The sequence below is a fragment of the Mytilus edulis genome, chromosome 4 (assembly GCF_963676685.1).
Source record: "Mytilus edulis chromosome 4, xbMytEdul2.2, whole genome shotgun sequence".
Classification (NCBI taxonomy): Eukaryota; Metazoa; Mollusca; class Bivalvia; order Mytilida; family Mytilidae; genus Mytilus; species Mytilus edulis.
Genome location: NC_092347.1, coordinates 9,907,572 through 9,922,015, shown reverse-complemented (window position 1 = coordinate 9,922,015; position 14,444 = coordinate 9,907,572). Strand labels below are relative to the sequence as shown.

Here is a 14,444-nt window from a genome sequence, read left to right as displayed (position 1 = left end):
TGTTTCAATGTCTCATAGAATGTTTACAGTGCAATGTAGCGTTTATCTTGTTATATATATATGATAACCTTGATAAAACTAATAAAACAATAGGGACTGACTATACTTCTCTGACATCGGCTCTAAATTTTCGTTTGATATCTTTCAGAAGTTGCTTCTTGTCTGTGTCTCCGTTCGACAATGTGAAGAAATAGCTGTTCTTACTGATAAGTTCCTATAATAATGATAATAGGCGAGTTAAGAGATATCGTTTATAACTACTCAGTGTGTCTACAATTGTACTGTAACCCGACCAATCTTTACAGGGTTACAATATAAACAGGAGTAACTGAATGTTTGTTTGTTTGTGTTTTTTATTTGTTATTGTTTGGTTTGGGCTTTTGGGGAAAGGAGTTGTTGCTGATTCATTGACATCTTCCTACGTTCATATTGATATTATTTATTTTGTTAAGATAATTTTGAAAAGACGACAATTTTCGGGATAACAAAATCTTGTTTATAAGTAAATTGTATTTTCAGTTTCAACAAATACCCATAAACAGGACATATTTTACAGTGTTAAATCCGCCCATGTAACTAGATACTTAAATACGACCCTTTTGTTAAACTACACTGGATCCATATATTATCTTTTCTCAATTTGAAAGTAAACATACCATAAAATGCAAATTTAAGATTTATTTTTATATCCTAAATGTTTGTGCCAAAAAAAAACCACACTATATAATCATACAAAAGCGGAGATTTTATATAATTACCTTTTATGTGTCAATTTACATTTTTTTTTTTATTGCAGTTCAAACTAATATATTAAAAGTATCATATCTTATATCAGTTGTTGAATATTGAAACTCTTTCAATTCTAAAATTCAAGCATAGGATTTTGAAGGACGAAAATTAAAATACAATGTAGATTTTACGTTAGCTATTCAGCATAATTATGTGATTTATATTTTTGATTTAAAAGATAAGCGGATTGAAACTTATAATTTCATAAATAACTTTTTTCCAATAAACTACAGTATGAAACAGACATTTTCAGGTTATTTACACCTAAAAATATTGTGCACGAAAATCTATGATGGAATGTTGACTGTTTTGCACGCTCATTGGAGTCTAATTAGAAAAGTTAAAGTCTTAATTCAATAAATTTAGAAATTAGAATCTGATATTGAGCGATATAACTTGAGTACGGGAATCGATTAGCAATCAGCGCTGTCATAATTTCATTAAAATTTAATAACGAAATATCAATAATTTATTATGATTATGTCTGAATTCATTCCTCTTTGTATGAAGCATGTCAATATCGTGAAATAAGAGACACTCATTTAGAGATTTTATCAGTTTGACAGGGAAAATTAACTTTATATTTGACGTCCTTGACTTATTTTTCACGCGAGTGGATTTTGAAACTGTTATATAAAACATGACGGTATTTTTAAATAATCATTTGTATTTACAATGATGTTTAAAATTGTATGTCGAATCTATTACTTCAATTCTTCCCTGATATATTCTTCTCGTTATGAACAGTATCTTGGATATTGAATGTATGAATTGTTTTCTTGTATCTTTGTATTTTATCATGAATTTTAACGACCTATATTGCAGGATATAATAGTGTCACATATATAGGATTTCTGTTCAACCTATTGCATTAATGTTTATGATAAGTTTTCTCGATTGTAAGACCTTACCAGTCATGAGTGCAATATACATTTATATATAAATATAAAAACAAAAACATTTAGAGACAACTCTCTAACAGAGACCAAAATGACATAGAAGTAAACAAATATAGGTCACCATTTATCCTTCAACAATAAGCAAAACCGACATCCAGTTGTAAGCAAAAAAGGCAACGAAAATGACTAATGTAGTAAGGACTGTGTATATATAAGACAATTTTCCTCGGTACTTTTTTTTATTTACGGTTACCCTCTTATAATATGGTTTCAAAGACTTAACTCGCCTAATACAAACACTTTTCCTGTGTGCTTCAACAAACATATTCACTCACGATCAGCATCACTAGTCAGAAAGTACTTTCATCATCCCTTTACTGTATAATTTTTATGAATAGATCAGAACGGGGAGAATAAAGATTTACATAAGTATGCGACCTAATTATCCACTATACTTGCACCTTTTTTTGTTATTATGATCGATAAACCTATAACACCAACTAGTATTTATTTTGAATTCTTGTTTATTTCTAATCTCCAAAGACAGATTAAAACCTGAATGTGGATCAAAATCACGACCCCAAGAATTCAAAGCTAAGCACTACCACGGGACCACACAGGCGGTAAAAGTTCAAAGAATTAAGACAGAACTGATACATTAGTGCTGTTTAATAATTAATTTTACAATAACTATGTATAATAGATATGTTTAAATGACTCTGATTTCCAGGTTGCACGATCCACTATAGAAACTCTAGCAACAAAAGATGATAATATTGGAGATAATATATAGTATTATAGTTTCATTAACAATTAGTGCCTAAAAACATGATGCTATTTACTAGACATCCAGTGGAAAATGTCTCCTGCATATTTAGCACGAAAACAGGTAGACATCTATAAAATAATAGTGTCTTAAAAATTGAAGATAATTATTCAAGCAGTTAATCAAAGAAGCAAGTACTGGAAAGCTTGGTGATTGAGATAATGGTCATGAAAAGAAAAATTCACAAGTAAATGCGGATATGGAAACACATTTACAACACTGAAAACTGATATATTATCAAAGCGATCTCTATATACAAATATGATTTTTAGAACCACTGTATTATTATAAAGCAATAAAGCAGATAGAAAACGACGAGTTCTATATTGCTTATCGAGAACAAGTGTCCAGAATAACTAACATTAGAACTCTTTAACTATACATGTATAACTTTAAAGGTGTTTATGTCGTTGACTCTCTACAAGAGACCATAAGACATAGAAATAAACAACTATAGGTCACCTTACGGCCTTCAACAATGCGCTTAACCCATATCGCATAGTCAGCTATAAAAAGACCCCGAAATGAAAAATGTAAAACAAACTAAAGGCAAAGTTCATGTACAAAATAAATACTAACGACAAATACTTAATTACAGGCTCATAATTTTGTGCTGACACATCCATATGTGGCGGGGTTAATCTAGTTGAATGCGCCTATCGCCCCTAACAAGGAACAGTGGTATAACAGTACAACATAAGAACAAACTATAACACATCAGTTGAAAAAGGCTTAAACGTAACTCATCAGATGAATACAAATAGAAATACATCTAACAAAATCACAGAGTGGACGTGGACGGGTATCTTTACATCCCAACAACAAAAATACACTGAATACAGATCTGAGAGTACTAACTGTTACTGACAGCTAGTTCAAAGCAATCAACTTATAAAAAATGTCATGTATATATTTAAGACCTAAATATCAATCAGTACATATCCAAAGTGCATGGATTTTGAGTAAAAGACGTCATTGACATTCAGAGAAAAAATATTTTGTCCAATGCCAAGATACAGGTATTTGGTTATAGAGCAATGAATATGCATATGTAAAAAAACAATAATATTTAGATGGATTTTAATTTACTGATTACAAAATCAATACCATACCAATAAAAACAATATTCAAAGACCCTATTGTAGTGTTGCATTGGAATAAACATTGAATACCATAGGCAAACAGAAAAAAACAACTTAAAACTGAAAGACCATACATTTATGGATTTATAAATGAATTTAAAAGTCTATGGAAAATATCGCAAAAATCAATAATTATTTATTTACGATAACATTTCATGATTATGTAAATCTTTCCATATAGATAGTAGCTATTATATCCAAAATTTAAAGGACGGTCTTTAATTATAACTTATAGACTCAATACACTTAAAGTACAGTTGCATCTTTGTTTATTTTACGCGAAAACAAGAAAAGATAGTATCTGAATATATTTAAAACCTATTGCTGTTTGTGCGTTAGGGATATTTCATTTCAACAACATCGTTTTAAATTACATTTTAACTCATTATGTTTTTAAAGTAGATAATTGAATTCAATTTTATAATGCAGTTCGTCAAGTAATTTTTGACTGTTGGTATAATCAAGATAGAATACTAATGGTTATGCTTGTAAATATTATTATTTGGACGCATACGTTTTGTTGAAACATTTTCTTTTTTTACGCTTGTTTATATAATGATAACTGCTAATCGTCTTTTAACTGTTTCCTTTATTGAAGTAGTGTAGTAAAGAAAACGTTTAGAGATGGCACCATCTACATCAGTCGACTTCATTTTAATTTAAACTACAAACCTGTTTTAAAGATTTGGGAAACGCCAATGAGACGCATGCAACCATGACTGTCCTTTTCCATATCAGCTATGGTGTCATTCTGAGACTCCCATGTCAGCTATGGTGTCATTCTGAGACTCCCATGTAAGCCCAGGACAAGGACCTTACATATCAGCTATGGTGTCATTCTGAGACTCCCATGTCAGCCCAAGACCAGGACCTTCCATATCAGCTATGGTGTCATTCTGAGACTCCCATGTCAGCCCAAGACCAGGACCTTCCATATCAGCTATGGTGACATTCTGAGACTCCCATGTCAGCCCAAGGCCAGGGCCGATATGGAAAATAGATGTGCTATAATTTATAATTATTACACAACTGTGTGTTAAACAAAAATATGATTTAAAAAATCTCTAAACGTTAACGGTATTATTTACAAAAATGATCTCAGTGACAATTTGAAACAATAGAACTCCTGTTTTTCTTTCCCTGCATCAATGTGATACTTATTATGTGGACCATCTTCTCGTTCATATGTGGGGGTCTATAACTCGAAATCGAATCAAATGTAAAGCTTCTCCTATTTTTGATATACGTTGTAAATAAATATACGTTAAATAATAGCGATAAATTAATTTTATATTATGCATATAACTAAAATGAGAACAAAAATAGTCTTTTCAGTCGATTTGATAAATAATTATGAGGCTTAACTTCCATCATGCATGATTAAAGCAATGGAATGTGTTACAGGAAGGAAAGACTGTTATCTATTCATCAAACAAAATAGAGTTAACATTTAATATGGAAAACCGAAAAACCAGACTTGGTTTACTTGTGTTCGCTATGAAGATGGTGTAGTTGGCTTATATTATGTAATCTTATAATTATGTCATGGTTTTTATAAGATTATTAAAGATATATTATTTCAAGGTTGCTTTTCATTCTTGAATTACAACTTCCTTTTCCAAAACATATGTATTATGTCCTCATTAAAGAAGACATGCATTTAAAGCATGTATAATATGCCTATTATGTACAATAATCTTTCTGTATTGCGTGCCTTTGATGGCTTTTTTCAAAAATTTCAAGGCCATAATTAATAACTTTACATATATTATTTCTAACCGATAAGTGGTGAAGTATAGTCACATGATAATCACTGTGAGGGTGTATATATATTATTTATGTATTATTTATATATATATGATAATCACTGTGAGGGTGTATATATATTATTTATGTATTATTTATATATATATATATATATATATATAAATTGCCTAGAAAATCAACCTAACAATGTTAGAGTAGATCTGATTCGTAACTTCCTCCCCGATCGGGGCTGGAACCTGTACTTTTTATTTCTAACTTCTGCGACAACACCGCCTAGCATTGCGCAGAGACCTAACCCCTCCTCTAACTCTAGCTTTAAAAAATAAGCTTTCGTTTCTGGAGGTGTTACCTTCTCGTAGAAATAAAACAAGGATCTCTGATACAATACACGAAGTATTCTTTCTAGTGTACATAATAGAGCCCAGGTGGTCGTGTGGTCTAGCGGGACGGCTGCAGTGCAGGCGATTTGGTGTCACGATATCACAGTAGCATGGGTTCGAATCCCGGCGAGGGAAGAACCAAAAATTTGCGAAAGCAAATTTACAGATCTAACATTGTTGGGTTGATTTTTAGACGAGTTGTATATATATATATAAATATAATTATTTTCTGTGACTGTATCTTACATTAATTTGTAGGATCCTTTACTATAGATAATTTAGCTGATCTGTAACAATAACATCTTCATGCCTTATATATCATGTACTGCAGTACGCCGCTAGATTAAAACTGACGTGGAAAGGTAACACATGGCCAGCGAAAGCTCTATTTTTAGAGCCCAGGTGGTCGTGTGGTCTAGCGGGACGGCTGCAGTGCAGGCGATTTGGTGTCACGATATCACAGTAGCATGGGTTCGAATCCCGGCGAGGGAAGAACCAAAAAATTTGCGAAAGCAAATTTACAGATCTAACATTGTTGGGTTGATGTTTAGACGAGTTGTATATATATATATAAATATAATTATTTTCTGTGACTGTATCTTACATTAATTTGTAGGATCCTTTACTATAGATAATTTAGCTGATCTGTAACAATAACATCTTCATGCCTTATATATCATGTACTGCAGTACGCCGCTAGATTAAAACTGACGTGGAAAGGTAACACATGGCCAGCGAAAGCTCTATTTTTAGAGCCCAGGTGGTCGTGTGGTCTAGCGGGACGGCTGCAGTGCAGGCGATTTGGTGTCACGATATCACAGTAGCATGGGTTCGAATCCCGGCGAGGGAAGAACCAAACAATTTGCGAAAGCAAATTTAAAGATCTAACATTGTTGGGTTGATGTTTAGACGAGTTGTATATATATATATATACATTTGAAGGTCAATATAACATTAAACAACTTCTAGTACATATCATTGAGTTCGAGCAGTCACATCTGTGTACAACAGTTTCCACAACATATTACCACAAAAAAGCCGTGTTGTTCCAATGGAAGATGCTCATCTTTGATCACGTGCCAAAAGTGACATTTCTTATGTCTCTGATTTTAATCTTGACCACCAACAAATGGGTATTCCTCATGTATTTTTAAAGTATACAGGTATTCCTCTAGTCTTCTTTAAGCATACAGGTATTCCTCTAGTCTTCTTTATGCATACAGGTATTCCTCTAGTCTTCTTTATGCATACAGGTATTCCTCTAGTCTTCTTATAGCATACAGGTATTCCTCTAGTCTTCTTTAAGCATACAGGTATTCCTCTAGTCTTCTTTGAGCATACAGGTATTCCTTCAGTCTTCTTTAAGCATACAGGTATTCCTCTAGTCTTCTTTATGCATACAGGTATTCCTCTAGTCTTCTTTGAGCATACAGGTATTCCTTCAGTCTTCTTAAAGCATACAGGTATTCCTCTAGTCTTCTTTAAGCATACAGGTATTCCTCTAGTCTTCTTTGAGCATACAGGTATTCCTCTAGTCTTCTTTAAGCATACAGGTATTCCTCTAGTCTTCTTTGAGCATACAGGTATTCCTCTAGTCTTCTTTAAGCATACAGGTATTCCTCTAGTCTTCTGTATGCATACATGTATTCCTCTAGTCTTTTTTAAGCATACAGGTATTCCTTCAGTCTTCTTTAAGCATACAGTTATTTCTCTAGTCTACAATCAATCGACACGGGTGTAGACACTTCGTGAATAAACCATCCAGAGACAATCAAAGTTCTATACTCCAACAGTAAATTCTACTGTAAAAGACAAAACACATTTCTATCAATTTGATACATTTTCAGTGTAAACTTATCATCATTTTAAATATTATGTACTATAGTAATTGTTTAACTCAAGCGGGAACATATTATCGACGATTTTCGGTGTTCAGTTAATGTTTTCTTTTGATTTTGATACTATCAAACGTTTTGTGTATTCAGCTCCTTAATATGCTGGTCTCTAGTGTGTTGCATTAACACGTATCATGGACACTGCTATTAGTATCATTCATTATAAGTTTCAGAGGACTCCTGTTGAGTCTGGTAAGTTTTAATTCAGGGCTCATTTGGCTCATTAAACTGATCTTGGTATCCCAACATCAGAGTTTGTCAGACTATAATTGGATGTCCGGTGTATTTACATGGGTAATCAATTATAGCTCAGATTCATCATTTCGCCATATAAATATTTATAAACTTTCCCGCATATTCTGTCTAAAACCGAGACGTGAAATTACTGCAAAGAATAATTGAACCTGAGCAACACAAAATGTAAGAAATATCATTATGTCTGGTTAATTTAGATGTTTTTTTGTTGCATGTTGGACGTTAAACGGAATGTAAATCATCGGAATTCTACATATAACTGTTAAATTATTTGACGAAATAAATAGGAAGTGCATCAAGCTGCATATACATAATTGACAATTTGCGTGACATGAAAAATTAAACAGCAGGTAAACTGCTACTCTTTAGTTCCTGAACACCAAAAAATTAAATACTCTTTAAGAACGCAGCAAATTCATTTCCTATATTTTTTAACAAGAAAACATTTTTCTTCTTTAAGTATACGAGGGATATTCATAGATGAATGTGGTGATACTTTTAATCATGTCACATTAATTTTTCAAAATCTATTTCCCGTTCTTTCTCAAAGAATTAGCGTCAATTTCTACAGGATTAAAATCAGAAAGTTATCAAAACATACTGGAAATAGGATATAAATGAGTTAATGTCATATAGTTAATCAAATTATCAATAATTGAACCTTTTTTGTCACTGTGCATGTGGCACGCGTCTTGTAACTCGTTGCAAGTAATTCGCATTTAGTATTGTCACAATCGAGGACAGTGTGTTCGGGATTGTTGTTACGATCAAGGACAGTGTGTTCGGGATTGTGGCAGAACATATCTGCCGTCATTTGTGGTATTTATATTCTTTAACATTCAACCAAATTATGATGTCGTCCGAAAATTTTTAGACTGGAAGACTTCGACCTTTATCATGTTGAACCTTGAGTGCAATATCTTCCTTTAATCCTCTTATAAAGAAATCATGTTTTGTAAAACAACCGTACTGTATCGTTTTATCGGGAGATGTACAATATAGGCGCTGCTGGAATGTTGTCTCAAAAAACGAGAAAGATCTCAATGAGAAAATTTAAATAATCTCTTTTGTCGTAAAGTTATAACATCAAGCCTCCAGATTGAATGTAAGACATGAAGCAGGTTTAACAGTAGCTGTGATTTCCTTTATTTCAAGTTCATTCGGATAGATGCGGTCAAGATAGTCACATATGCAATGAAAAGTCAAGAAAATAATATTAAAAAACAAGTAGAGGGACACCGTTTGTTTTTTAATGAAATATCAATTGATGTAAAACACATCTTCCAAACGTAAATAATATGGTATCAATTGAAAAAATTGAACAAATAGATATGTCACACAGGCAGATTCGAGTATGTGGTTTTTTCTTGGATAATTTTATACTGTGGCCAGTGCCTAAAGTTTAGATGAGGATAATGCTCGTACATCATTGAGAGAGTATTTCACATTTTCATAGACAAATACAGCATTGTAAAAAAACTGTATTTATTTTGTATTACAAATAGGTCTTGTTATGATAAACAGTATGAAATTCAATATAGCGGCTAGAAAATTGATTAACACAATTAATAAAGTCATACTAGACGAAAGATATTCACAAAGGGATACATCTCATTCGTTAAACATCATTAAAGTATTAGTTTCATTTAAATAAGCATGTATAGTGAAATGTGGAAAAGCGCAAGATCATTCACATAACAAATTCAGTGAATTATTGAACTGCAGTGCCGGAAATTTACACAATATACCACGTTGACACTATTTTCATTGAGTTGATTATATACATAATTAATTTTACTTATGAACGTTGTTATAATTAAGTGTGGAGGGTACTAGATATCCCAGTCAGATACTGAACACAGACCTCTATGGGGAGTAGTTTTATCAATAACGCTCACCAAATGCTGTTGGCTGCAGTTTCCTATGATAACAGTTTATTATTGCTAGTTAAACAAAAATCATCGATACATTAGTAGTTAAGATACAGTGATAAAGGAAAATTCTTTATTTTCAGATCATGTCGAACAAGTAAAAAGAAGTAAGAATTGGAATATTCATTTAACAATTGATATCCTGATATACAATTGGTAAGTTTTATTGCTGTTATGACTTTTTAGCTTTTGGAGCTATTATTTGACTTTTAATTAATTATCAATTTTAATAATTTTATTCATTCATTTATGTTTTTATTTATTATTACTGTTTAGACAGATTTTGAAAAGAAATTAATTTGTCTTTTGTTGAAAAAGGAATAATTCATCATTGCTTAAATTTCTTTAAAAAGCCTGGATGAAACATAAAAGTCTCTTTAATGGTGCTTATTGGCGGACTCCTTGTTTTTTGATAAACATACATGTATTAATAATGAGAATAATATAACTTTCTTAATGGGGAAAAAAAATATTAGAAATTAGAACACGCAATTTTTATAGTATATGACAAATGTATGATGCGAAATAAATTCAGTGCGTTTTAACAGTTGATATTGCTATAACTAGAGATGTGTATAAGTTTACTAGTTTTGGAAAAAATTGGAAAAATGCCCTCTCGAGATTGTTTCTTTACATCCCACTGGTTCAAACTGATAAATTTTGCAAAAGTATTGGAAGTATATATAATGTTATCTTACTGACTGACCATAGTATATATATCTTAAGGCTGTATATAAACATGGATTATTTAAATCGATGGGACATTTGTAACACGTGACAGCAGCTGTTGTTACATCAGGATGGTTAACACTTCATTTTAATGTGTTTATGGATTAATAAGGTATTGTTTTAACAGGTAATGAATCATTCTTTAATTTATTGATAATAATTATTGTAAATTGGACAGGATTGATCAGAATATTGTACTTTTAATGAGTAATTTTCAGAAATATAAATGTTTTTATTTGATCTCCTTCAGTGTAGAGTCGTTATTTAAAAAAAAGGCCAGTTGGTATGTTATTTCTGGAATGCCTTTCGTAATTGCATCTCTGATTTCAAATATTTTGACTAACAAATTGACGGATCAGATGTTGAAAATTTCCTGATATCAAATGTGTAATGCATAGCTGAAAACAGGTGTTTATCTTTTAAATAAATCAGTTTTAAATATGAATTAATCTAGAGTATTTTCAATAAATATAAACTAAATAAAAACATTTGCAAGTACATTCTTAATGAAGCTTGTAATTTGATGATTATTTTTCTAAACAGAAGTGAAATGTTTTGTTTTTCTATGTTTAGCAACGGTTGATGGTATAGGCGTTGTATGTTCTGAGATTTAAACAAACGGAAGAAAGAATATTAAATTATTGCTTAAAATTATCTGTAGGGGACATCCATAATTTTAAATTTTCAAAAGTCATGTATTCTTAATTGTTATCAACTTGAAATAAAAATAAAGAGATGTTTCTCGTACCTTGTATTTCTATATATATTTTTGACAGTTGGTTTTCCGGTTTGAATGGTTTTACACTAGTATATTTTTGGGGACCTTTATAGCATGCTGTTCGATGTGAGCTAAGGCTCTGTGTTGAAGACTGTTCTTTGACCTATAATGGGTTACTTTAATAATTTGTGACTTGGATGGAGAGTTGTCTCATTGGCACTCCTAAACATCTTATATCTATGAAAAATATTCACAACAAATTGTTTTTTGTTGAACAAGTTTTATCCTAACGAATGCTATTCCTACCAAAATCCGCCGTGGCTTAACTACTTCATGACTTTAAAAGTATGTGGTACTAAAGGACATTAAAATAATGTCATACTTTAGGACTTTATAACTGTATGTCATACAATGTATACTTGCAGATAGGATTTCAATGTTTTGTGTGCAGCTCTTACCTATACTTGTATATCAAGTTTTTGTTTCGTTACGGTAATTATTTTTGACCTCATTGCTGAAATTGCTGTGACCTGGCTGAGATAATTTCCTTAAAAGGATATTTTTTACAAAAGTTGACATGTACTCTAAGCCGACATTTTGTATGTGTCTGCAGAATGGGTAGTACAAAAATGTATCTGCTTAGCTTTGTGCTTCATTCCCTGCTCCTTGATCGACTCTTGATGCAGTATTGGTCTTTGGACAAAAAAATGGGTCGTGCGGATGCATTTTACTTACAGACACATACATGTATTGTTTTGAACAACCTGATCACGTTATGCATCCTGTATATTTCTGAAAGAATCATCACTTGACGCTTATCTTCAACTTATCCTTCAATTTTTAGGGTATTCCCTCATTTTCTTTCGTCTGATCACCAAAATATACCCATGAAAAACTGATTAAAGGAGAGGGCACTGAAATAAGATATCTTTATACCTTCAGTACATACCACTGATATTAATTCATCTCAGTTGAATATTTATATTTCAGTCCAATTATAATTCTAATAAGGTTATCATGCTATAGTAGAATTTGCCTAATTAACATACATGTATATTGGTTTATGATCACAAACAGATCATAATATAACCTTCAAAGAATACTTGTGAGTCATTAAAACTAAATACATGCATATTAAGTTGTATTCGTGCTAAGAGAAGTAATTGAAACAAAATAATACATTGTAACTAACCTCTGTATCATTATTATCCTAAATTATACAACAATTGCGTATGTATGATGGATTTGTATTGGCACTCGGATGTTCCATTAGTTTTTTGTTTTACTTTCGTTATCTACACTGAAAATACGGGAAAAGAATTATAATTAAGAATAGAACTGACTTCATGCACGTTAACCTGGTTTTACATTTGCATGCATGGGTTTAGCTGCAACTGACTTAAATTGTCTGTCTCTCATTCTTTCTTTCTTACTTTTTCTTCTTTTATTTTTTGAAAGGGGTTTACTTTATAAAAGACACGGTTATACCGTTATACACTCGTTGCATATGCTTTCGATATACTTCATTGTTTCAAGACCCGGAACCTCAAGATGCATTATAATTTATTTAAATTACATGAAATCAAAAACACTTATTCTATATTATATATAAAAAAAGAAGATGTGGTATGATTGCCAATGAGAACTATCATCCATATTGGACCAATCTTACTTTTGATAACTATTTACACCACTGGGTCGATGCCACTGCTGGTGGACGTTTCGTCCCCGAGGGTATCACCAGCCCAGTAGTCAGCACTTCGGTGTTGACATGAATATCAATTATATGGTCATTTTTATAACTTTTCTGTTTACAAAACTTTGAATTTTTCGAAAAACTAAGGATTTTCTTACCCCAGGAGTAGATTACCTTAGCCGTATTTGGCACAACTTTTTGGAATTTTGGATCCTCAATGCTCTTCAACTTTGTATTTATTTGGCTTTTTAACTATTTGGATCTGAGCGTCACTGATGAGTCTTATGTAGACGAAACGCGCGTCTGGCGTATAAAATTATAATCCTGGTACTTTTGATAACTATTTACACCACTGGGTCGATGCCACTGCTGGTGGACGTTTCGTCCCCGAGGGTATCACCAGCCCAGTAGTCAGCACTTCGGTGTTGACATGAATATCAATTATATGGTCATTTTTATAACTTTTCTGTTTACAAAACTTTGAATTTTTCGAAAAACTAAGGATTTTCTTACCCCAGGAGTAGATTACCTTAGCCGTATTTGGCACAACTTTTTGGAATTTTGGATCCTCAATGCTCTTCAACTTTGTATTTATTTGGCTTTTTAACTATTTGGATCTGAGCGTCACTGATGAGTCTTATGTAGACGAAACGCGCGTCTGGCGTATAAAATTATAATCCTGGTACTTTTGATAACTATTTACACCACTGGGTCGATGCCACTGCTGGTGGACGTTTCGTCCCCGAGGGTATCACCAGCCCAGTAGTCAGCACTTCGGTGTTGACATGAATATCAATTATATGGTCATTTTTATAACTTTTCTGTTTACAAAACTTTGAATTTTTCGAAAAACTAAGGATTTTCTTACCCCAGGAGTAGATTACCTTAGCCGTATTTGGCACAACTTTTTGGAATTTTGGATCCTCAATGCTCTTCAACTTTGTATTTATTTGGCTTTTTAACTATTTGGATCTGAGCGTCACTGATGAGTCTTATGTAGACGAAACGCGCGTCTGGCGTATAAAATTATAATCCTGGTACTTTTGATAACTATTTACACCACTGGGTCGATGCCACTGCTGGTGGACGTTTCGTCCCCGAGGGTATCACCAGCCCAGTAGTCAGCACTTCGGTGTTGACATGAATATCAATTATATGGTCATTTTTATAACTTTTCTGTTTACAAAACTTTGAATTTTTCGAAAAACTAAGGATTTTCTTACCCCAGGAGTAGATTACCTTAGCCGTATTTGGCACAACTTTTTGGAATTTTGGATCCTCAATGCTCTTCAACTTTGTATTTATTTGGCTTTTTAACTATTTGGATCTGAGCGTCACTGATGAGTCTTATGTAGACGAAACGCGCGTCTGGCGTATAAAATTATAATCCTGGTACTTTTGATAACTATTTACACCA

The 14,444-nt window shown here is 32.3% G+C and overlaps 1 long non-coding RNA gene across 1 annotated transcript in view; it reads left to right on the top strand.

Moving 5' to 3' along the window:
• LOC139518900 (uncharacterized) overlaps positions 1-14,444 on the top strand; it is a 38,268-nt gene that overhangs the window by 15,793 nt on the left and 8,031 nt on the right. Inside the window, exon 2 of the long non-coding RNA XR_011663477.1 lies at positions 9,968-10,040. This is a non-coding gene — a long non-coding RNA (uncharacterized lncRNA). The remainder of the gene's footprint in view (positions 1-9,967; positions 10,041-14,444) is intronic.